The following is a 25,031-nucleotide window of genomic DNA, read 5'->3' on the forward strand; positions in this document are numbered from 1 at the left end:
CACACACACACACACACACACCCCACTTTAAATTGTTCTCCAAGATGTGAAAGGGAGGAAGAAGGAAAACCGAGACATTCTGGGATCAAATCAGAAACCGAGACAGCTTCTGTAATTCCGGGACTGTCCCTGGAAAATAGGGACACTTGGAGGGTATGTATCATGCAGTGTGCACATGCCTTTATTGTGTATTCTGCTCTGGTTGTTTTCATTTCCTCCATTTGTTTCTTTAAGATGATATTGTTTTATTGTATTTGGGCGCATGGTTAGTTTATATCATACTTTTTATTCCTGGCATTTGTCGGGGCTGGAGTCAGACGCAGGTCAGCAATAAAGGAAGCAGATCTCAGTAGTTAGTGAAGTTAACTCTTCACTAGAGTTCATTTAAGGAAACAAACAAACAGCTCGGCTTAGTGGTCTCAGCAACACTAAGTAGGTCTTGCCCCTATGGAGCAGTTGCCGGAACTGAAGGTCCCTCCCTTCTGCCCTCTCTAAGGCTCCTCTTTTCCCGGATGTTTCCCAAGCAGTTTCAAACAATGTCTGCACACCTCTAGCCTCTCTTCTACTCTCCTCGTTATTCTGTTCCTGGAGACGGGGCTGTGGAGCTTGTCACAGCAGGAGAGGGAGACAGCAGTCCCTTGAACCCTCCTCTGCTTCAGCCTCGGAGTCTGAACTGCTCCCTGTCACATGCTCTTCCTGCTCACTAAACCCTGCTGCCCCTCCAGCATCCAGCACCTCCCCCCCCCCCACTCTTCTCCCTCTGACCTCTCCTTAGTGCCCCACCACCAATCCCCTGGCTTTGAGCCTTCCTCCTCTGGGGTTACCCTTGGGCTGGGGCAAAACTAGCCTTTGTTTCACCTGGGTCAAAGACACCCCCATGCACATTTGCGTACACAAACGAACAGGCTGGGAGCCTCAATGACGCCCCTCTGGAGGCTTCATCTGGGGTATTTAAAAAACCGCATAGCGCTCCCCCTGTAGCTATGGCACTGCCTTGGGGGTTCCCTGGCTGGTATCTCCAACCACTCCTCTTCATCCATTCAGTTCCTGACAGTACCTGGAGATGAAGGGTGATTTCAGTTTCATATTGTAAATTTAAAGTTATGTTGTATATGTAAACGCAATACGTAAGGGACTGTAACGCAGGGGTAGAGCACATGCAAAAGTTCCCATGTTCTTACTTTGTTTTCTTTTAGACTTAAGTACCAACCTAGCAGTTTGAAAGCACGTCAAAGTGCAAGTAGATAAATAGGTACCGCTCCGGTGGGAAGGCAAACGGCGTTTCTGTGCGCTGCTCTGGTTCACCAGAAGCGGCTTAGCCATGCTGGCCACATGACCCGGAAGCTGTACGCCGGCTCCCTCGGCCAATAAAGCGAGATGAGCGCCGCAACCCCCGAGTCAGTCACAACTGGACCTAATGGTCATGGGTCCCTTTACCTTTTTTACAGTGGAACCTTGGTTGTCAATCACAATCCATTCCAGAAGACTGTTCGACTTCTGAAACGTTCGACAACCAAGGCTCAATGGACGGCTGGCAAATTCCAGAAAACGGAGAAATGCTCCTCGTTAAACTTCCGAGGCGCGTTCAAAAACAAACAATTTCTTCCAGGTTTTCGGCATTTGAAAACCGAAATGTTCAGCTTCCCAGACGCTCAAAAACCGAGGTTCCACTGTGGCTGTTTTATCTCAGTATATTATAAAAAGGTACTTTGTAATGTGTATGTATTTTTGTGCATCTTTGAATAAGTATCAAATAATAATTTTTTAAAAAACAACAACCCAAAAGTTCCCAGATTCATACTGCAGCATTTCCAGGCAGGGCTGCAGAAAACTCCTGTCTAAAACCCTAGATAGCTGTTGTCGGTCAGTGCCGACAATATTGTGCCAAATGGGCAAATGGTCTGATCTGGTACAAAGCAACTTCCTGTGAGAGAAAGTGGGGAAATCGAGTGTGGTGTGTTCTGATTTTCTGCAGTTCTATTTCTATGGGAGGTTTTCAAATAAGAGCCATGCGATGTCCCCCTACAACATGCTAAACTAGCAAAATGTGTTCTGTTTGTTTGTGTCCTGTGGAAAACGCAGCCAAGACATTGAGGCTGCTCCTGGTGATGTAGCTTGCGCGTACTTTTGGTTTTGCACCAATTTGTGAGCCAATTTTGCCTATGCCAAAAAAAACAAAGAGCAGACCCTGAATGTGAAGCCTTTCACTCCCCAGAGTCTAATAAACGATGACATGGTGGGGCTTACGGCCCGCTGCTTCCTGTGGAGGCCGTCTCCTGAGGTGGGCATTTGGAGAGGCCGAGGCTCTGATTTCTCCCTGATGCGGTGGCTCAGGTTTCATTGGCACCAAGTGGCAGGCATTGTTGCTGAAAATAGGGCCAGAGGATTGGTTGCCTAATAATTTTTTCATGCTTGAGAGCGTTCTCTTTCTCCACAGGCTCCACTTACAGTCGCCTGAGACTGGCTGATCTCCTCCCTCTAGGCAGGTGTAGGTTACCTGGGCACCACAGCCATGGTTTTGTGTAACAGCCTCTTGTAACACTTAATGCAGCTAAGTGAGCACTGTAACAGATACACAGCTGGAGGATTGTTTTTCCAGGGACGCAGAAAGGAAGGACTGGGTTTGGTGTCACTTTTGAATCCCCATTTTGCAGCGGCCGTGTGGTCCTGGAGATTAAAGAGCTGGGGAAATAAAGGAACTGAGCTCCTGTGTCTGTGTGGCACTGAACTGTCGCTTTACCCTTGGGCATGACGCGCTCTCTCTCTCTCTCTCTCTCTCCCTCCAAACTGCAGCATGTTAAAGCGTTCGCAAGTCACGAGAATGAATAAAAGCGGAAGAAGAAAGGTCCAGCACACAGTCACCTATCTCTTTCCTTTCTCCTCAAAGCCCCCATTTAATTTTAAAATGTGTAACTTCACAGCACAACCCACCATAAAAGGCCCTGTTCATTTAGTAATGGGTACATGGAGGCAGTTCAGCTCTGAGACATACACACATACGCACGCACACACGAGATTCGCCCTGGGCATTAGGAGAAATATTTCAATTGGCTCTTTTCTTTTCTTTTCTTTTGCTATCCCCTAGGTCCATGGTTGAATTAAAATACCTCTGCATGTATGTATCATTGGAAGAAAATATGACAGTACATTCTTGCATGCAAATCCATTAATGGACAGGGATATTCTTTTTAAAAAAACTTTTAAAATAATATGAATGCTTAGCACTTCTACAACATATTTAAAATGTTCAAAGAGCTGTGTATACATATATATATGATCTGTTAGTAGCCTAACAGATCTGGTTAGAGCATGGTGCTGATAACGCCAAGATTGCAGGTTCAATCCCCATATGAGACAGCTGCATTTTCATTCCCACTTTGCAGGCGGTTAGACTAGATCAGGGGTAGGCAACCTAAGGCCCAGGGGCTGGATGCGGCCCAATCGCCTTCTCAATCCAGCCTGCGGACGGTCCGGGAATAAGCGTGTTTTTACATGAGTAGAATGTGTCCTTTTATTTAAAATGCACCTCTGGGTTATTTGTGGGGCATAGGAATTTGTTCATTATTTTTTTTCAAAATACAGTGGAACCTTGGGGTGCGGACGTAATCCGTGACGGAGGCACGTCCGCAACCTGCAGCGTTCGCATCCTGAAGCGCCACGTCTGCGCAGGTGCCGGTGCGATTTGGCGCTTCTGCGCATTCGCAAAGCACAATTTGGCACTTCTGCGCATGTGCGAGCAGTGAAACCCGGAAGTAACCCGTTCCAGTACTTCTGGGTTTCCCGCGGTCTGCAACCTGAAAACACATAACCTGAAGTGTCCGTAACATGAGGTATGTCTGTACAGTCCGGCCCCCCACAAAATCTGAGGGACGGTGGACCGGCCCACGGCTGAAAAAGGTTGCTGACCCCTGGACTAGATGGTCCTTAGGGTCTCTTCCAACTCTACAAATCTATGCTTCTATATCTACGATAGCACTGCAAGGTAGGCTGGTACTATCCTATAAACACTAAGAGGAGCCTGCTGGTTCAGACCAATGGCCCAACCCTGTTCTCACAGAGGCCAACCAGATGTCCCAATGGGAAACCCTCACACAGGTTCTGAACCCAAGAGCAATCTCCTCTCTTGCGGTTTCCAGTAACTGGCATGCAGAAGCATTACTGCCTCCGATTACTATCCTACACTTCCATCTCTGTCTCTCTGGTTTATACCTTGCCTTTTCTTTACTGACCTGCCCATGTTGCTGATGGGGAGCCTGGAGAAAACAATAGCTTGCCTAATGAGTTTCTGGCAGGGGTGAGGTTAGGGCCTCACATCTTTTGCCAGTTCCCTATGCTACAGCAAGGATATCGGTCCTTCGTGATGTTACTGGCAGGCTGGTGGGTTCTCGCCCTGTTTCTGGAGCATATGGAGCAGTTTCAGAGAGAGAGAGAGAACGAGAGGGCTCAGATGTCAGTTTAGCTTCTCCATACATTTATAGTGCAATCCTACACATGCCTATTCAGGAATAAGTCCCACTGACTTCCATGGGGCTTACTTCTCAGTCAACATGTGTAGGACTGAGCTGAAAATCCATTGTTCCTTCCCCAGCTTGTTCACAGCAAAGCTCAAGAACGCTCTTTGCAACAACAGCAAAAAAGTGGTTGCACAGCGTTGTCTTTTTTCCGCTCTGCTCCACACGTCTTTGCCTTTCCCCCTGTTTTCTTCCCCTTCTCCCTTCCGGTCCAGGGTCATAGAAGTTTCCTTTGCAGAGGCGGAAAGCAAACCTGCATTTCTTCTCCCCTCTTAGCCTTGTGGTAAGAAGGTCATGTCAGGCTGCCACCCTGCCGTGGGGGCAGATTCGGAGCTGTGTCAGCCCATGGACCCACCTGGTGGATTGGATAAGAAATTGCACCACCTGATCGCCAAGCAAGCAGGAGGTTGCTGTCAAATCTGCATAGGGATTCCCAAGCTGAGACAAAGAACAGCAGCAGATATTATTATTATTATTATTATTATTATTATTATTATTATTATCATCATCATCATCATCATTATCATTATTGTTGCCATATTTTGAAGAGCAAAAAGGAGGACGCTATGAACAACTCTCATTTTATATACTCCTACTAGGGATGCGGGTGGCGCTGTGGGTTAAACCACAGAGCCTAGGACTTGCCGATCAGAAGGTCGGCGGTTCGAATCCCTGCGATGGGGTGAGCTCCTGTTGCTCGGTCCCTGCTCCTGCCAACCTAGCAGTTCGAAAGCACGTCAAAGTGCAAGTAGATAAATAGATACCGCTCCGGCGGAAGGTAAACGGCGTTTCCGTGCGCTGCTCTGGTTCGCCAGAAGCAGCTTAGTCATGCTGGCCACATCACTCAGAAACTGTACGCTGGCTCCCTCGGCCAATAAAGCGAGATGAGTGCCGCAACCCCCGAGTTGGCCACGACTGGACCTAATGGTCAGGGGTCCCTTTACCTTTACCTTACTATATGTAGGCTATAGAAGCTGTGATTACAGTGGATGCTTGGGTTGTGAACGTGATCCATGCGGGAGGCACGTTCGCAACCCGCAGTGTTCGCTACCCGCAGCGCCGTGTCTGCGCATGCACGGGTTGCGATTCAGCGCTTCTGCACATGCGTGACCACCAAAACCCGGAAGTAACCCATTCTGGTACTTCCAGGTTTCGGTGCATCCGTAACTCGAAAAAACGCAACCTGAAGCATCTGTAACCCAAGGTATGACTGTATATTGCTGAGGTGGGGGAGGGAAGGGAAGAGGAAAGGAAGTTCAGGTCAACCACCAGTTATGTCTATGTCTCACCCAGAAAGACATTTGGCAAATTAAAAAAGAAATTTTACCCCCGAAAAAGAGGGGCGTGTCCTGGAAAAAGAGGAAACATGGCAACCCTTATCTAATCACGTACATTGCAACTTTCACGTGCAAAGGGTTCTGTGCCCTTGTTTCATTTCACAATAACTCTGCGACGTAGGTATTTATTCCCATAATACAGATGAGGCTGAAGATGTGTGCTTTGCCCCTTGCCATCCAGTGCGAAGGAGGGCTATGAATCCGGGGATTCCAGACACAAAGTATTTGTCTGATCCTGCCACTTAGAATTCCCTTTATGCTAGTACAGGGAGGCAAAGCTCGTTGCTGAAGATGAAATGTGTTGCTAGGCTGTAAGACAAGGATCCCCCATGAAGCTCTTTTTCCACACCTACTTCCCTACAGAGCTTCAATAAAAATACACCGGGCAGGCCAGAATAATCACAGCCTTTGTATAATGCAGAAAATGATTATATTGTGTCATGCAATGTAACTGAAACGTGTTTTTGCTTTCTGAAAGGATACCCTCAGAGAGTGGTGGTGTTGTTTTTTGGCGGGGTCATATTTGACAGTATACCCCAGTGATTTCAAAGGGACTTGGCTATTTAGGATTGAATAAAAACGTGCAAGAAGAATGCTGCAGAGTACAGCCAGATTTGCTGTGCAGCCCAATCTTTTTCTGTGCTTCTTCTGAATCATTCCATAGTAGTACAGTGGTACCTCAGGTTGCAGACGCTTCAGGTTACATGCACTTCAGGTTACAGAGTCCGCTAACCCAGAAATAGTACCTTGGGTTAAGATCTTTGCTTCGGGATGAGAACAGAAATCGTGCTCCGGCAGCGCAGCAGCAGCAGGAGGCCCCATTAGCTAAAGTGGTGCTTCAGGTTAAGAACAGTTTCAGGTTAAGAACAGACCTCCGGAATGAATTAAGTACTTAACCCGAGGTATCACTGTACTGCGAAGGGCTGTTTCAGTTGTCTTCAGGAAGAAGGGCATAGCTTCTAGGCATGGGGCGGGGCGGGGGGTTGTTCTAACATTTTGCAAATACAGTGGTACCTTGGGTTAAGTACTTAATTCGTTCCGGAGGTCCATTCTTAACCTGAAACTGTTCTTAATCTGAAGCACCACTTTAGCTAATGGGGCCACCCGCTGCTGCTGCACAGCTGGAACACGATTTCTGTTCTCATCCTGAAGCAAAGGTCTTAACCCAAGGTACTATTTCTGGGTTAGCAGAGTCTGTAACCTGAAGCGTATGTAACCTGAAGCGTATGTAACCTGCGGTACCACTGTACATGGGCTAGGATTGAGAGGCACTGTCAGATCTGACCAGGGTTTGGATATTTCTGGAGGTGCAGGAGCGGAGAACAGGATTCAAATGTACTGCCAGCACTGTGCTGGCGATAGGAGCAATCCATGCTGCTGCTTCACTCCAGCCATGGCTATTAATTTAACAGAAATTCACATAATAAAGAAGGGGATTTACCATCTGAGGAACTGCATCAATATTCTCAGAAGCAGCCTTGTTTACAGTGTTCCTGGAAGCTTTGCTCACAAGGAGAGAATCAGCGTTGACCCCTAGGACTTGCAGATGTACAGCTCAGAGTGTGTGTGTGGCTAATAGCTTGAGAGGACAAAACACGCTGTTAAACTGTGTTCCATCTTCCAGGAAAGGGACAGAGACCATCAGAAGGAAGCAGCCTGACAGCAAGCCTGGAGGGAATCTGGCCAACAGTGGGTGTGAAATCAGCATGTGAGTCCTTCCACTCTGTTATCCAGGACAGAGGTTGCCAGAGAAAATTAGTTTAAACTCAAGGTACCACAAGTCTAAAAAAGAAAAGGAAAAACCCCTTGCAGCTATGAGAACATGTTTGAAATGCTGTGGGGGAGTGGGCTGCTTAAGGAGGTTTGATTTGACATAGGGAAATAGCAAACAGGGGGTTAATAAATGCCCCCTTTCTCCCCATCTCCTCTCATTAGCTTCCCCAGTCACAAGAGAGCCAACTTTCAAAAACAGGGTCCATTGTTCTAATGTGCATCTGTGCATAGAGTGGAAGTTCCCTCCTGACTTGGGGACTTCCCTGGCTTTTTTCTGGCCCACGTAGGACCAGTCTGGATAGTTAGCCTTGGCGGAGACTTGATGCTTTCATCCCCCCAAAAGTTTTTGAGTTTCTGCTGAAATGAGGCTGCATTTTAATGTTGTATTTTAATCGTTTTATATCTGGTGTTAACTGCCCTGAGCCCGGTCTTGGCTGGGGAGGGCAGGGTATAAATAAAAATTATTATTATTATTATTATTATTATTATTATTATTATTATTATTATGACATGGGTATGTGGTTTTTTAAAAATAATTTTCCTTGGGGTATGTGGGTGTTAAACATATTATTTATTTTTATAACTTTATTCTCACTTCTCCCAGAACAAATCAGTTCCAGAACAAATGATTTTCTTTTTCAAAGAACTGGTTTTTATTTTTAAAAAATATCCCTGGAATACAAAGAGCAGACTTGAAAATCGACCAGGATACAGCGGAGGGGGTGTGGGAACTCTCGTGCACTGAGGAGTGTCTTGATCTGCAGAACATTAGCAACCACTGAAGACTTTCGCAGCATGGAGACAAAATTGTAAGACGCCAACGCCTACAGATCAAGCTGTTTCAAAAGGCACAGCTCCAGTCTAGGGCTGAACAGTTTGCAACCTTAACAGAGAGTGCTGTCCTTTTAAAAATATATTTTACTAGTTCTCGTGTTGGAATCTGAGGACGCAGGCCACACATGCATCGCCGAGTTTTGTTATTTATTTTGAAGCATTTTGCAGCTGCCTTTCTACAGCTAGTTCCAAACTAGCTGACCAAACCAAGGCCAAGTAGAAGAAGAAGAAGAGTTTGGATTTGATATCCCGCTTTATCACTACCCAAAGGAGTCTCAAAGCAGCTAGCATTCTCCTTTCCCTTCCTTCCCCACAACAAACACTCTGTGAGGTGAGTGGGGCTGAGAGACTTCAGAGAAGTGTGACTAGCCCAAGGTCAACCAGCAGCTGCATGTGGAGGAGCGGAGACATGAACCCGGTTCCCCAGATTACGAGACTACCGCTCCTAACCACTACACCACACTGGCTCTCCTGTGAAAAGGCTGTGCCTTGGTTATGTTTCAAAAGGTCAGCAAGGAGGATAAGCTGCTATACATGTTTAGGAGGAGATCATTCTATGGTCCTGGGGGGCCATCTATGCAAACAAGCTTGCACCAACCAGATGCCATCCAGCTGTTGCGGACTACAATTCCCATCAACCCCAGCCAGCCACCGGATGGGAGCTGTGGTCCACAACAGTTGGAGGGCAACCAGGTTGGTGGAAGCTGATGTAGAGGCTCTGCTTCTGACTCTAACAGAAAAACAAAACAAACCATAAATCAGAGCCTTGTTAGATAACCAAAGCTGCCATACGGCAGTGGCAGTGTAAAAACTCCTAAAGAAGTGGATGCAGAAAGGGTTAACTCCACCTGCCTCAATGAAGTAAGTTTATCACTACTGGTAATCACAGACACAGATTATTATGGCCACTCTCCTTTTAGAGTAATTAATAGGAGAGATGAGATAACACCAGTACTGTTTGGCTGTGTGTGCAAAGTACTTTTTCCTTAATCCTGAATGGCTTGCACTAATAGCTATTGCAGCCCTCGACACTGCAAACACCACTCGAGTTTGGGTCAACTTGGTGGTGGCACCAGAAAAATATATATGGTGAAGCAGGAAGAGAGACAGTGGGAGCCAAGTCTATCGGTCGTGGTGGGGAAGCTTTGCCCCACCCATCAAGACTCCAGGCAAGTCTAAATAAAATAAATCTATAAAACATTCGTCCACCAATTTCCCTTTGATGCCTCCACCATGCAATCTTCAACTTGAATTCCTCCATCACCTACACCAGTGGTTTTCAACCAGTGTGTGGCGGCACCCTGGGGTGCCTTGAATGATGGCCAGGGGTGTCGTGGGCAACACTGCCCTCTGCCCTCTTTCCTTCCCTCCCTCCTCTTGCGTCTCTGCTTCCCAAAGGCTTGCACAGCTGTTGTTGCAGCCACACTGGCTACCAGCTCCCGCCAGGTGAATGGTGCCTCTGGGGCTGGCCAGGGGGTGCTTCCCAGGCCCCTGTGGGGCAGTGTGAGGAGGCACTTCTCTTTGGGGCAGCTCAGAGACCAGGAGCAGCAGCGGCAGCTGCCCAGAGGACTCCCAAGGAGAGGGGAGAAGAGAGGAGGCTGAGGGAACACTCCAGAAGGGAGGGTGTTCGAAAAAGGGTAAGAGGCTGCCAGCTCTGCAGGCAAGGGGTGACACAACTGGGCTTCTGAGTCCCACAGGGGTGCCGCAGAAAGAATGTAGTTGGTCAAGAGAGCCGTGGACTCAAAACAATTGTAAACCTTTGACCTACACATTTGTTGCAAAAGAGGTGTACAGTATAGATCAGGGGTGGTGGAAATATAGCCTCAAAGAGATTGTTGGACTCCAACTCCCATCAGCCCCTGCCAGCATGGTCAATGGTCAGAAATGATGGGTGAAATATACTCGGAGTCGGGAGTTGATTTCATGCTCTTTATTCAGCTCATAGTGGCGAGGAGGAATGGAAGTTCCCCCAGAATGTCTGCTTATTATATACATTATTTACACAATGGGCCCCACGTGATTGGCTAATTCCAGGATTCACCTGTAGGCCAATCAGGTTGGGGATTCACTTCCACCTGGAGCTGGATTGGGTGGCTCCTGTGAACCAATCAGACTGCTGCATTCTGAATCCTATTGTTCTAGGACCAATCAGACTGCTGCCTTTTGGATCCTGTTCAACTCAGTACATAACAATGGGTGTTCTAGTCCAATAACATCTATAGGGCTACAGACTCTGCATCCCTAGTGTACAGTAGATCATGGGGAAAGCCTCTGCTTGCCTATTAAAACTCCTCAGTTGAAAAAGGAAAGGGGAAAAGGTACCACCAAACAGGAAGGAATGTTCCCACATGTCCTACATGCAGGCCTGGATTAAAGCAATTGTAGGTCCTTGACTAGGAGACCTTGGGAGGCCCAAACTTAATAGCACCTGATCATGAGAAACGAAACCTCATTCTCCTCTCTATCTACTCAATGGAAGAAGCACATTGTAAGGTTACCATATGTCCAGAATTTCCCAATTCAACCGGCAAAATTAGCGTCCGGGGGAATTATGGAAAATCAAAAATATCTCTTGGTTTTCGCCAACAGAACCAGGAAGTGTGTGTTTGAGTACCATCCTAGGTCTTTTGGGGGCAAATTCCCAAGAAAGCTCAACAACTTTAATTGGGCAGTTTTGCCCCAACAACTTTTGTGTCCAGATTTTTGCTTCTTGATATATGGCAACCAAGCATCAAAGAAACCCAGGAGGGGAGAGGGGTAGCTATTTGTTAGGGGAGGTAGGTGGTGATGGTCTCACTGCCCATGGAGCTTCTGGTGGAGGGTCTGATGGGATCAAGAGCAAGGGAGCTGAGATTCAGGCAAAGTTTGAGTCAAAAGGCAAGCCTGACTTCAGTGACCTCAAACTGGCCCTGTCGTGGCTGGCCCTACCATGAAGTGATGTGCAATGTCACTTTTCTGCCTCTAAGCCAGGCCTCTGTGTGTCATTGAAAACACAAGCGTGGGCGTGCGTGTCACATTTGACATTCCTCAAAGTGCCTCTCCCTGGGGAGGACTGGGAAGGTCTTGCTTGCCTGCCACCCTCCTAAATTTGCTTCATTTTTAAAATCTTTGCAAAATGATGTCGTATCAGAACAATGCAACTGCGCAAAGGACAAGCATTTAAAGCACACAAACACACACACACACACACACACACACACACACACACACACCAACAAGGACAATTAGACTCCAGGAAGAGAACAATGACACAGTCATCACCACCCACAAGACACAACCATGATTTGTGACATGAAAGTGTTCCATCCCAGAACTTCCTTGTAGCACAATGCGTCGCAGCGAGGACATTTTCTTATCTTTAAATAGGTGCAGAATGAAGGCTGCTAATACAATATTCATGTCCATCTGCACCAAGGAAAGTCCGCAGAAAGCTGGGTGGATTTGTCAAGGGTGATGTAGACCTGAGCATACTGTTCTTATGATGGCAGCCAAAAACAGATCTGGTGAGGGGTGGGGGTGGGGAGAGAGAGCGTGCAATGGTTAGAATACTCAGTAAAGCTGCCAGACACTATTGAAGCATCCCTTCATTCACAATATTTCGTAGAGCACAATCGATACCCCTTCTTTCAGAACCAGGTGACTCCATATAAGGGTGCATAGAGACATAACCCAAGACTTGCAGCACATTTCCCTCCCCTAAGGCCAAAGACAGCTTGCTGTCATGCTTGGAATGAAAAGCGCAGATTGTTAATCTACACACTGAGCACTGAATCAATTGTCTTGCCCCTCTCCCCGTGCTCCAGGCAGGCTGTCTTTTGCTGCTGCTGCTATTATTATTATTATTATTATTATTATCATTATCATTATTATTTATTATTTATATTATATTTGTTAAAACTTTTCTTTTAAAAAGTATGTTACATTTTTAAATAGTTGGGAAAGTGCTCCCGGAAGGAGTGGGTGCTTTTGTGACGTCACTGTTTCCAGCTAATCGGAGTTGTGTGAACACCTGGTTTCTGCTGCAAGCACGCAGAACCCGTTCCTCCTGAATTCCATCTGGGAGCGGAGAAAGCACTTGAGTAAAGCAAGGCGAGTGCAATTTCACAGTAAGCTTGCCACTCAGATAATGCATTTCTGCATGGACACTATCGGTCACTGCAAGGCTCGCGGTGTCATTTCCTCGCCCCCCCCCCGCCCCCGGGAAACACACACTTTTTAGGGCTTGCTTTTTTGCACCTGTGCTCTTAAAACAGCAGTACCCTCTCCTGAGTTCACAGTGCAGACAGCACAAAAGTGAAGCAATTTACTGCTCTTGGAGAAGATAGCTGCGATTGCACCTGAACTCATAGCCCCTGCCTGTGCAGAACTTGGCAAATTTCAATTCAAGCCTTGATGTACAACTGCCCTAAAGGTAAAGGGACCCCTGACTGTTAGGTCCAGTCGCGGATGACTCTGGGGTTGCGGCGCTCATCTGGCTTTATTGGCTGAGGGAGCCGGCATACAGTCATGTGGCCAGCATGACTAAGCTGCTTCTGGCGAACCAGAGCAGCGCACGGAAAGACCATTTACCTTCCCGCCAGAGCAGTACCTATTTATCTACTTGCACTTTGACGTGCTTTCAAACTGCCCTACACAAATGTAAAAAGAGCTTGCCGGATCAGGCCAATGGCCCATCAAGTCCAGCATCTTATTCTCAGAGTCACCAACCAGAATATTCATAGGTATGCCTACGAAAGCAACATGGCAGGCACCTTCCAGAAAGGTAAATCTAGCAGTTCTCCACTGTCTGCTGTTAGCTAACGTGCAACTGCCCTGTCTTTATTTCCAGAGCAATAACCATCTTGCCCACATGTTGCAAGAAAAATGCAGGCTCTCCATCCTGCTCTACCCCAAACTGTCTTGATTCTGGATTTTCTGCAAAAGGTCTCTGGGCCTCGCCTTGGCCTACGAGGCCGGCTACAAACTAATCGATCTTTTACCTGCTCTGCTATTAAGTTTGTGTTGTTTTCATTATGGTTTTAAAATGTTTATTTAATGTGCTGTATGGTTTTATTGTTGGCTGTGTTTTTATTGTGAACTCGCCCCAGGATTATTAATTTGATGAAGGTTGGGCTTGAATTGCAATAAGTAAAAATAACTTTGCTCCCCATTTAGAGTCGCCAGCCTTCCCCAGTCATAGCTACGTTGGCAGCGGCTGAGGAAGAGCTGTAGTCCAAAAGATAGAAAGGGCACCAGCTTTGGGTGGAGGTCAGATGCAAGAGGACACAGCTATTGCACTTCTAGCAGTGATGTGGAAGAGTGAATTTAGCATTTCTTTGCACAGCACACACTGAAACTATGGAACTTGGTTTTAAAAGAGGATAAGACAAATTCAGGGAACCTTGATGACTATGTACTTCCTCCACTGCTGGAGCCAGTTACTAAGACCCACAAGCGGGCAGAGAGCTGTTGCTCTCAGCTCCTGTTTCCAGGTTTCCCAGCAGCATCTTTCTTGGGCCCTGTAAGAACAGGATGCTGAACTAAATGGACCTTTGGCTCAGTCCAGCAAACTCTTTGTATGCTGAAATTCCCTCTTCTACAGAACTTCTCAAGGTGAGAAAGGCCTGAACTCGTTTGCAGTGCCGAATTTACGTATAAGCTAAACAAGGTATACCTTAGGGCCCCACTCTCTTGGGGCCCCCAAAAAATTTAAAGGGAAAAAACTGGATGTACATTTCCAAAATATAAGATAAAAAACAAATAAAATAACACCTACACACAGCAACAGTGTGATGTAAGTAATGGGCCCCACCTGCTAGCCTGCTCCCTAAAATATCACTGGTTTGCTCATTTCTATATATTTAGGGTGCCTACATTCTGCATGGACTGGTTGCATGGCAACATGTGCAAATGACTTTAGATACCTATTAGGTCCATAAATTACAGTATAGCATATATTCAACACAAAAAGCAGTGACAATTTGTTGTTGACAAAGGACAGCTGGACATATAAAGGGTCCCATTACCCTCAGTAGCTTAGGGCCTCATCAAACCTAAATCTGGCCTTGCTCATTTGCATCTTGCACTTAATCGAATTGGGAATAGGCTGCCAAAGACCAGGCAGGTGGGGACTGCAGGTAACAATCCTGGTTTCCCATTAGGAAAAAAAATGAAAAAGTAATAATAGGCTGATACCTCCGTTAATTCAAAGGTCCTGAAGAAGTAAGCAGTCTTCTGAGTACATCAAGACTTTTTACCTGGTTGGATGTCAAACATAAAGAAAACCCAAAAAAAGAAGAGAAGGTGGGAGGGAATGTTATAGACACTGAACAAGATGTTTAAAAAGCAAATACAAACCCATGTCTGCAGACTGAGAGTCTTCAAATGGAAGGAAAGAGGTGTACCAAAGAATGAAATTAGGCAGTGCTTAGGACAGAGTAGTAGTAGTAGTAGTAATAATAATAATAATAATAATAATAATAATAATAATAATAATTTATTATTTATACCCCACCCATCTGGCTGGGCTTCCCCAGCCACTCTGGGTGGCTTCCAACAAAATATTAAAATACAGTAATGCATCGAACATTAAAAGCTTCCATAAGCAGGGCTGCCTTCAGTTGTCTTCTAAAAGTCTGGTAGTTGTTGTTCTCTTTGACATCTGGTGGGAGGGCGTTCCACAGGGCGGGTGCCACTACCGAGAAGGCCCTCTGCCTGGCTCCCTGTAACTTGGCTTCTCGCAGTGAGGGAACCGCCAGAAGGCCCTCGGCGCTGGACCTCAGTGTCCGGGTAGAACAATGGGGGTGGAGACGCTCCTTCAGGTATACTGGACCGAGGCCATTTAGGGCTTTAAAGGTCAGCACCAACACTTTGAATTGTGCTCGGAAATGTACTGGGAGCCAGTGTAGGTCTTTCAAGACTGGTGTTGTGGTCTCAATGGCCGCTCCCAGTCACCAGTCTAGCTGCCGCATTCTGGGTTAGTTGTAGTTTCCGGGTCACCTTCAAAGGTAGCCCCACATAGCCCCACATGTTTGCTCTCATTTTGAAGCTGTAAAAAAACAGCAGTCATTGAGTTCCACCTATAAGCCTCTTGGGAGGTGAAAGGCACAAAATATGGTAGCACTTAAAAAGGGCAAAACTACAGCTTAACTTTGGGTGGTGCACTAGGTGTAAAAACAGTAAATGACTCTACTTCCATGGAGCTTCATGCCAACAGTTTCAATGGCAACACTTGTCTGCAAGATTGCAAACAAAACATTCCAATCTCAGACCTTCCTCTTGCAACAAACCTTTTAAGCTGAGATATTTCCCAGTCTGCATCTCCATTGTCATTGTTTTTATTGTTTTATCCCTTGTTGTTTGCTGCCTGGGGCATTTTGGGGGGAGAAAAAGGTGGGGTAACCATAATGGTTTTTAATATATGATTTTTTAATAAATATTATTTTTTAAAAAAATAAAATAAAATAAAATGTTTTAAAATAAATATAATGAGAGCGAGAGAGAGGAGTGATCAACACACTGCTTGTATTTTTGGACTCTCCCTTAGGGGCAAGGCACTGGGTTCTCTGGGAGCTGGGAGGGACAGGATGAGCTCCTGCACCCTATAAAACACATGAGTCCTCCACTGCTTACAGATGTGACTACCAGAATTACTCTGAAACATTTTGCAGACCAGTTCAGCAGAACTACTCTGAAGCAAAATAACTGCACATTCTTGGTACTGTGCCAAGTCACCTTTTTGCTGCATCACAGTTCCGGCTGAACAATTTACAGCGAGTGTTTATGATGATGAACGCGGGTAAATTGCTCTGTGTTGACAGAGAGGGACATGCAGAAATCCCCATGGTCCTTCTTTTAGCCTACTGTTTGCCTCACCAGGGAAAAGAAAATTGAAGCTGCCACTTTGATTTCTTGCCAGATGATTCCTTGCACCTGCCTTGCCCAAAGGCGAGGAACTGTACAGTCTAGGTAGGAGCCTTTGCCTCATCGTGATGGATAGGTAAGAAAAGGTAAGCATGGCTGCCTAAGAGAAAGGAGCTTCCCATTGCCAGGGGGGAGCAGAGAGGTATACCTACCATTCTTGCTCCACGGATATTATTCATGCCTCAGGGTAGGGCTCTTAACACATGCTTTGCGTGGTTTAGGTTTAATCACTGGCCTCTCTAGCTAAAACAGGGATGAGGAGCTTGTGGCCATCCAGAGGTTGTTGGACTACAACCCCCATCCTTCCTTACCAGTGCGCTGGTGAAAGTTGAAGTCTAAGAACATCTGGAAGGCCACAGGTTTTCCCCATGTTTGAGCTAAAAGGACCTGATAGAGGTTCAACCGGTCGATCGTGATGCGTTCCTGAGCGATCCTGGCTGAAAGCATGTTCGATTGCTGCAAAACACAAAAAAGCTCAACTACTTTGGTTCTGACTCCCCCAAAAAAGCTCAAAAACTTTGGAAGTTGGACATCCCTGTGACAGACGTTAAGTGGAAATACAGTGGTACCTCGGGTTAAGTACTTAATTTGTTCTGGAGGTCTGTTCTTAACCTGAAACTGTTCTTAACCTGAGGTACCACTATAGCTAATGGGGCCTCCTGCTGCTGCCGCGCCGCCGGAGCCCGATTTCTGTTCTCATCCTGAAGCAAAGTTCTTAACCCGAGGTAATATTTCTGGGTTAGCAGAGTCTGTAACCTGAAGCGTACGTAACCCAAGGTACCACTGTACCTCTCTGCCTGAGAAGCTGGAGAGAGGCACGACCTATCAGAGTACACATGGATAAATAAAGCAGCCCCCCATATTTATGACAATTTGCTATCTTTCTGGTGAACCACACACAACCCCACTCCCCAAATGTTTACAGGTCAGCCACTGCCATCATTCACTAACTCATATATTCCAGAGATTCCAGACAACTGGATTTCAGAGAACCCTCCCATTTTCAGATGAATCAAATGGGGAAACAGAATAAAAAGGAAGATCTGTATTTGCAGCAAGAAGCCACAGGAAACAGATGGGGGGGGGTGAAACTAAAGAGGGCAAAAAAAAAGACCTTCAGACAGCAAGCTTCCTCCTTTTAGGAGGAGAAATGCAATCTGTCCAGGGAGATGATTGCTGAAGTAAAATGCAGGAAGAGTACTGCTTCCAGTCCTACCCGAGGGACTCTGCTTGCAACAGGGGATTGGTAGGTGTTCGATTTTCTTACAGCTGGAGATATTCATCCTCAATCATCCGTTCTCCCATCCCCCATGGTTCAAGCTGCTCCTTTCTGAGAGACGTCATTTTCTGGTGCTTTTAAACCATGCACATGAAACGCACGAATCGGAGGGGAGACGTGATTCTAGCGATGGAGAAGAATCAGGTGCTGCCCTTGCAGAGCATGTAAGGGTGTGACCTAAACATGCCTCTGAAGATGATCTCTGCCATCATGCCTGTACATCATTATGAAAGTAAATTTTCTAGGTTTATAATAGTTTTTAGTCTGTAATAGTTTTTTAATCAGGGTGCATTTACCTTGCCCATTTTGCAGAGGAGCAACTATTTTGCAACCTTTGCTCACAAGCACAATGCTTACAACAGAACGCTACTGCCTAAAATGGAAATACTCCTATCTGCAGAAGGTTAGTGCCCTGCCCCTTAACTCACTTGTTTTGGTTAACTGCAAATAGCATAGCCAGGCCACGTCAGGACTGTCTGTCCAGGCTTCTGAGGCTAACCTGTTCTGCAAAGCATCCTGTTCACTTGGAATCTGTGCATGTTCAACTATAAATATACGTTGACTAATGTCTTCAGTGTCAACTAATAATTATAGCCCAATGGATCAGGATGTAAAAACAAAACAAAAAAGCACAGAAATGAAGCTGGGGCTCAAGATTGTCTACTTCCATGCAGACATTGACAAATCTCTGAAAATATTGTTTTCAAGCCTAGGTCCTGCCCAGGCTTGCAAAATAAGTTCCATACCCACCCACCCACCCACCCACCCGAGTCTGTAATATATGATGACAACGTCCCACAAAACCATCTACATCTAATTGGGGCAGGAAGACATATTAGGAAGCACAGTCTCTGGATTGCTTCCTTGATTATTACTAGTTGAAGGTTTTATTCTTCTTGCTCTCGGTCCGTAGAAACTTTTGAATGCATGGAAGCTTGCTGTATTCACTTTGGCTGCATTCAAATATACTCCCACCCACCCGCAGACCCAAACTGGCTTATTTCTTCAGTAGGTCGACCGCTTTCATCTTGACGGGGCTTCTCCCGTTCATCTCTTCCTGACTTCCTAGTTTGTGCTACGAAGCTCAGAGGCAGTTATGTGTTTGTTAGTTAGCTGGAGCATGCGCCCAAAGGGAGTGGGTGTTGGGAGATAACCACAGAAAGAATTGTTGGGAAGAATTGCTGTGTCCTCAGGAGAACTGACACAGCTGGCAGAGCAAGCGCTAAAGCATGGCATATCTGCATTTTACATGCAAGGGCGAGAATACTTATGCAACCAACTGACCTCTGCTTGGCTAATGGGAGGGTATCCTGCAGCCAGGCTAGGATGCAAGTTATCAGCAGCATCAAGATACAGGATAGAGAACCACAATTCAGGGGCTGGTGTTGAGAGTCCATGTTATTCCTAAATTTCAGCCTCTTTCTCTGCAATTAAAAGAAGAACAGTGGCTAAGTGTCTGCCCAGGCAAGCTGTCATGAAGCATTATGGAGAAAGAAATAGATCTCTGTGTATGCTACAACAGCAGCAAGAATACTCATTGCAAAGTATTGGGAGACACAAGATTTACCCACTCTGGAAGAATGGCAGATGAAGGTGATTGACTACATGGAATTGGCAGAAATGACTGGCAGAATCCGAGACCAGGGAGAAGAGTTGGTGAAAGAAGACTGGAAGAAATTTAAAGACTATTTACAGAAATATTGTAAAATTAATGAATGTTAGAAGGATGTTGGATAGAAATTAAGGGGTTTCCAGCTGTAATGCTTTAGGAGACACGAAAAAAAAGGTTTATAAATGGGTAAAAGCTTAATGGTAAGGATTTGCTGAACTAACAAATTGAAGTGGAATACAAAGAAGGGAGGTATGAGGAGGTCTGGGGAAATAAGCGTAAGGAAGATATGTTATGGAAAATTATTTGTTTTTTAACTGTTTTTATGTTGTATTTTGTTTCTTTTTTTTTTCATTGTTATATTTTTAAAAACTTTAATAAATATCTTTTGAAGAAAAAAAGAGAAAGAAATAGATCTCTGCATCTTGGTGCTTGATTTATAATTCAGTTTCCTGCTCCTGCTTGTGGCGTTCTACAGCCTCGAAAAGGGGGATTTTACAATTGGGAACCACCTTTATACCAATGGCAAAGGCCCCAAAAGAACATGGGAAGTGTTAGGATTAGGGCTGCTTGCTGTAAATCAGTTTAATCACGTAACTGATCAGCCAAAGCTTTCTTTGATTAATTGGAAGGGGTCAGGTACTATTGGTGCAGATAAATTTTAATCAGTGGCGCTGAGAATTAAAGGCATATTAATTTTTGAGACTATCTTGGTTCAGGCATGCTACTGTAGTGGGCTATGGGGGTGGGAATTAAATTGCATTTTCTTATAACATTGAGTTGCAGCTTTTGCCTATTGAATTGCATCAGCTTTTTTGTAGTAGCCTAAGGCCATGACAAAGACATGCTGAAATACACCAATATAATAAAACAAAATCTAAATGTTGAATAGTTTTGTTTGTTCCATTATAAGTTAGCTTGCACTTCCTTCAAAAAAGCTCCTGTGTGGACTTTTGGGGGAAACTGCCAATTTATTAATGAGTCTATTTAAAGGCTTATTCATGAGCAATTAAAAATTATTTATCTGTTCACTGCTCTAGTTACGATAATTACCTAACCCTAAACCATTAATTGTGACAATTCACTCATCTCCAATCCTAACCCACTGGAAGTAATCCTCATTAAAGTCTACAGGGCTTAATGTCTAAGTAGACCTGGTTAGGACTGCAGTCTTAGCTAACTGTTCTGTGCAGAGAAGCAACAGGAATCTGGTTTATCTGGATCAATTTAAGGCCACAGTTCTAAACACACACACACTTACCAGGTAACAAGTTACACTGAACTCAGTGAGACTTATTTCTGAGAAAATGCTTCAAACTGAACTGCATGTAGCATGCAAGAAATTCCAGCTACGGAAACACTTGAGGGGTCATGCAATAGCATGCCCTGCAGCGGAGCTGGCTTGGAAAGGAAAGAAATTGGCCTGAATCTGTCAGGAAGCTGATTGTGGAATCCTACATAAGCCTATGAGAAGTACGGTACACCCAAGGAAATCCTTCCATCTGCCTCCTCTTCCTGCCTCCTTTAGCATATAGAATGTTAAACAATACCATGCTTAACCCTGGAAAGACAGGAGGAGCCAAGCACAAACAATCTTTACCCTGAAGCATAAAAACCAGTCCCAAATTGACCCTATATGGAGGTATCGAAGGGATGATCTGAAGTGCAGAATCAGCAAACTGGCAAGATAAGATGCTGACTGGGTGACCGAGGGTGTGAGACTGAGTTTGCTCAGGATTTAATCACACTGTGTTGTTCACTGGCTGCACCACAGGCAGGCACACAACAGTGTTTGTTTAATGTGTCCTTCCTTTCAGACGAACTTTTGTTTGCTTATTGCAGGACCTAAGCCCACTGGAAGCAGCAAATCTCTGTTAAAGGTGCAGCACCAATCCAAATGTTGTATTTCACCAGCTCCTTCAGAGCATGTAATCCCACAGATCTTCATATTACCATAACCTCTATGGTTCAAAAACCTTACAAACTATTTTTTAAAAATGCACAGGAACTGTGTTTGCTAAATAATGCACAGGGTCCAGGTGACATCTCCGTATATAGTGCATGTGCAGAAACTCTACATTACCATCCACCACGCCACAATATTGAGCTTCTGGTAATACCTGATTCATTCCCTGCCTCCGCATTGCAATCTATTATACTTGGGCCTGTTATTTAGATTGTGAGAACATCCCAGCTCATTCTCTCTGCATTACCATTTTAATTATTTTTATTAGGAGTTGTGTGCTCCTCTGCTGTAACCCTCGGTTGGCAGACTGATTATGCAGCCCTTTTAAAATTAAAAGCACATTGATGAGTATCAGGAAGATCATGACTTAACCCAAGCATTCAACAGGCTCTTCCCATTGTTTTCTTTCATTTTAACGTGGGCTGTAGACTCATTCTCTCCAGTTCAGTACTGAGGATCTCAGGACACTGATTAAAATTGGGAGACCACACAGTGTGTGCATCAGGTTTATGTACTAACACACAGCAAGACACTTGTCTATTGCCAAGGGGCCATGATCTGGCACCACAAATGTTATTTTTGCACTAAGGATGTGTGCACGCACATGTATGTGCATTGCTGCATGGAAGGGCCAGGATACCCAATTCATGGGGCCATCCAAGTCCTCACATCATTTCCACGTACACTCAACAACATCTTTCTATCTGTTAATCATATATTTGATTCTGCAAAGTCCCAAAATATTACTCCATGTACAAGCAGCTCCCTGTTTGCATGGGGTGAGGGGTGTGTGTGTGTCATTTTCCGGGTCATTGTGTGCTTGTGTGAAATCGCGTATTATTGGAACACCCATTGAAAAAGTTTGCAAACACCCTTTTCCGCCCTGCCCAGTTGCTTTGTGGGATGTTTTTCACTTCTGGGTAGGGTTGCCATATGTCTGGAAATTTGAGGTCCATTTCCCAAAAATCTGATGTGCTTAAAATCGTCGCTGCCTTATCTTCCTTCTGCTTGGTTTCAGCAGGCTGGGTTAAAGTAAACAGGTGTGTTAGGAGTATCATAGCCTATGGAGATACAATCTAAGGAAAGGACAGCAGAAAGGGCCACATGACCTTGTAAACTGGGGCGGAGAACATGCCATTGCCATATACCTGGTTCCTATACCTGGCTAGTGCTCCTGCCCATCGAAAATTATTATTTCACAGTGCAATCCACTCTAAATTAGGCCCTGCTGAGTTTGGTGTGAGTTCAGGGTCCAAGTAAAGTGTGCATGATTCCAATTCAGAATCCTAGGCTATGCAGTTTCCGGCCTAATCCGAAAGAGCGGGGCGAATCACTGATGGTTGAAGGTTCCTTCTGACTTTACAAAGTACTTTCAAGTTAAGTGCATACTCCACAAATGAACACACAGATGTGGCCTACACGCAGATTGCCTGCTAATTCCTTTCCATAAATAAGAACATTTGAAAAGACCCTCTGATTATTATGAAAGCTGCCCAATACAATGCAAGCTTATCCAGAAGGTGCTAGATGGCTTAGGTTCCAAGCAAGTGTGCCTAGATTGGAACCTGATTCTGCAATAGTAAAGGTAAAGGGACCCCTGACCGTTAGGGTCCACTCGCGGACGACTCTGGGGTTGCTGCGCTCATCTCGCTTTATTGGCCGAGGGAGCCGGCGTACAGCTTCTGGGTCATGTGGCCAGCATGACTAAGCCGCTTCTGGCGAACCAGAGCAGTGCACGGAAACACCGTTTACCTTCCCGCCAGAGCGGTACCTATTTATCTACTTGAACTTTGGCATGCTTTTGAACTGCTAGGTTGGCAGGAGCAGGGACCGAGCAACGGGAGCTCACTCCGTCGCGGGGATTCGAACCACCAACCTTCTGATCGGCTCAGTGGTTTAGACCACTGTAATAGTACATATTGTGAATAATGCCTAGAGGGTGAAAATATGGAGCCGACTATAGGAGCCAACTTCTAGCGGCTGAGGTCCCAGGCCCCCCCTCCCCAAATATTGATGGGCATTGCCATTCAAATAGTGTGCATGCATTGTGTCTTATGATCAATTGTGCGGGGCTGGGTTTACCTTACCCCCCCCCCACAATATTTAATTCAAATTGGCATCCCTGCATTCTCTCTCTCTCTCTCGCTGACCTGCGACTTCAAAGTCCACCGGCAAGAACGATATCGCCCCTCCCGCTTGCTAAAGGTCCTAGGTGCGCGAGCCTTATCGAGCATGCCGGGCCAGGGCGGATCTTCGAGCCACTGGCCAGAAATCTCCAAATATAGGCATGCGGAGAAAGGCCTTTTGTTTTCCCCTCCCCGTCGGCCGTGTCACCTGGGCTACCGAGCAGCACCACCTTGCTCCGGCAGACACCCACGAGGTTTCGGTTCGCCGCTCCCTCCCCGTCACGCTGCGTCTGTAACGAATGACACGCGGGAGGAGGGGCAAGGCGCTGTTGCCGAGAAGGAAATTCACCAGCAGGAAGAGGGTGATGACTTGCTTCTGTGTGCCCCCTTGTGCAACGGGGGTGGGGCTGGGGCGGATGTGCGTCGAGGGGGGAGGAGAGGGTCGGGTTGGGATTTCATTCATTGAATTGAAGGGAGATCTGTGCCCGGCGTGGCTTGATTTTTCAGCCGGAACGTGCTTCCGGAGCTCGGTGCTAGGCGACGCATATGCAATAAAGAAAGAAGAGTGCTCTTGGGCATGTGCAGAGGGCTTTCCGCTCTTAACACAGATCGGCGTGTGTGTGTTTTCAGGGATGGCTTAAGAATTCGGCTCTTTACGCCCCACGTTTCCTGGAGATGCTAAGAGCAAAATGTCCAAACCGAAAAGGGGGCGGGGGGAAACACCACTGGAGAACATACGTCAGGGGTTTCGAAATAAAGGGGAACCCGGCAAGTTTCGATGGCGCGTTTTGTAGCGAAGGGACGGCCTGTTACAGGCAACTTCCTTGAAAGAAAGGCGCCTCTCCCGTGCACGCCTGCCTGCAAGCTCGTTCTCTCTCCAGGCATCCTGCGCCAAACCCGGACAAGCTGCTCCGCTAGCGCCAGGGTGCCTGATGATCGCCCTTTGGGAGGCGGTGTTGCCTTGCTCCGTTTTGCCTTCAAATGCACTGAGCACCAGCCCCCTTCCTGCTGCTGTTGCAGCCATTTAATGACGTGACCCAGGTGCACATGCCAATTTTTGAGCGTGCTGACAATGGGCAGACGGAGCTTCCAGCCTTCGCTGCTTTCCGCGCTCAGACTTGGCCTCGCGCCGCTCCCTTTAGCCCCCCCCCGCGTGCCTGCAGCCCTTGCAAGGCCTGGCGGCTTCCACGCGCCGGTAAGTGTCAGCCCGGCTGCAGCATCAGCGTTGCCTCGGCGAGAAGCAGGCGGGCAAGCCGGCAGGTAACTGCTGCTGCTGCCGGAGGTTATGTTGCATACAGTTCCGGGTTGCGGCCCTCCACGCTTCCGAGCTTGCAAAGCCATTGTCTGCAGACCCTGGTGGTGCTGCACGCTTGCCGCCGCCGCCTTCTCCAAAGGGGGCTGGGAAGGAGCGAGCCTGGAGGGCGATGCCTGCGGTGGATTGGGCTGCGCAGGCGATCAGCGATGCCCGCCCCGTCTGCCTTGGGTGGGGCATCTCTGCACCAGGCCCACGTTGAACGAGAACAGGCGCTCAGGACTGTCGCTGTTTGCACGCATGCAGCTGCTCTCGTTTGCTCCTTTCGGGAGGCTCTGCAGCGGCAGAAGGCTGCCTCTTGTGCGCAGCCTTGGCTCCGCCGAAGGGAACACGCCCTCCCCTTCAGCACAAAAGAATCTGAAAGGCATGCAAATGCCTGGAA

The 25,031-nt window shown here is 46.5% G+C and overlaps 1 long non-coding RNA gene across 2 annotated transcripts; it reads right to left on the reverse strand.

Annotated features, from left to right (window-relative positions):
* Positions 1 to 15,841: 15,841 nt before the first annotated feature.
* LOC310700715 lies at positions 15,842 to 24,482 on the reverse strand. Of its 2 annotated transcripts, XR_014522750.1 has the most exons (3): positions 23,546 to 24,482; positions 18,921 to 19,060; positions 15,842 to 16,813 (listed from the first exon to the last, which is right to left on the reverse strand). It is a non-coding gene; the product is annotated as an uncharacterized lncRNA (long non-coding RNA). The 2 variants fall into 2 exon arrangements; XR_014522751.1 differs by lacking the exon at positions 23,546 to 24,482 and having other exon boundaries at positions 18,921 to 19,115.
* Positions 24,483 to 25,031: the final 549 nt, after the last annotated feature.

The sequence above is a fragment of the Podarcis liolepis genome, assembly GCF_965112155.1.
Source record: "Podarcis liolepis genome assembly, chromosome: 2".
In the NCBI taxonomy this organism is placed as follows: domain Eukaryota; kingdom Metazoa; phylum Chordata; class Lepidosauria; order Squamata; family Lacertidae; genus Podarcis; species Podarcis liolepis.